Genomic DNA, 702 nt, shown 5'->3' with positions numbered 1-702 from the left:
ACCATGGTGCCCACCAGGGCGCGCAACCCAGCCAAGGTGTGCGCACCAAGGTGCACGCGAGGTGCGCACCCGGGGCAAACCGGGGTCCGACTTCGTGCACGCCGCACCTTGGAGCACACATCGGAGCGCTCCCAGGTTCGCACCAGCGTTGCGCACCTTTGATGCGCTGCCTTCACTAATTTCCAGAAAAGGCAAAAAAAAACGAGATTTTAAAATTTCCGTTCTGAAAGATAGTGAAAAAAACGGAACGCGGGTGCCATCTTGAGCCCTTCCTGGTGCGCAGCCCAGGCAAGTTGTGCGCACCAAGGTGCCCACCAAGGCGCGCAACCCAGCCAAGGTGCCCACCGCAGCGAAGGTGCACGCGAGGTGCGCACCCGAGGTGCACACCCGGGGCAAACCGGGCTCCGACTTCGTGCACGCCGCACCTTGGAGCACACTTCAGAGCGCTCCTTGGTGCGCACCAGGGCGCGCAACCCAACCAAGGTCTGCACACCAAGGTGCTCACCCCGGCGAAGGTGCACGCGAGGTGCGCACCCGGGGCAAACCGGGCTCGGACTTCGTGCACGCCGCACCTTGGAGCACACATCGGAGCGCTCCCGGGTTCGCACCAGCATTGCGCACCTTTGATGCGCTCCAATAACCCCACTTCGGAGCGCACCAGAAACCGCACTGGACGCTTGGGCAAAAATGTAATGCGCACCC

The sequence above is a fragment of the Cryptomeria japonica genome, unplaced genomic scaffold (assembly GCF_030272615.1).
Source record: "Cryptomeria japonica unplaced genomic scaffold, Sugi_1.0 HiC_scaffold_1315, whole genome shotgun sequence".
Lineage (NCBI taxonomy): Eukaryota > Viridiplantae > Streptophyta > Pinopsida > Cupressales > Cupressaceae > Cryptomeria > Cryptomeria japonica.
Note: the sequence above shows the minus strand (reverse complement) of the source record.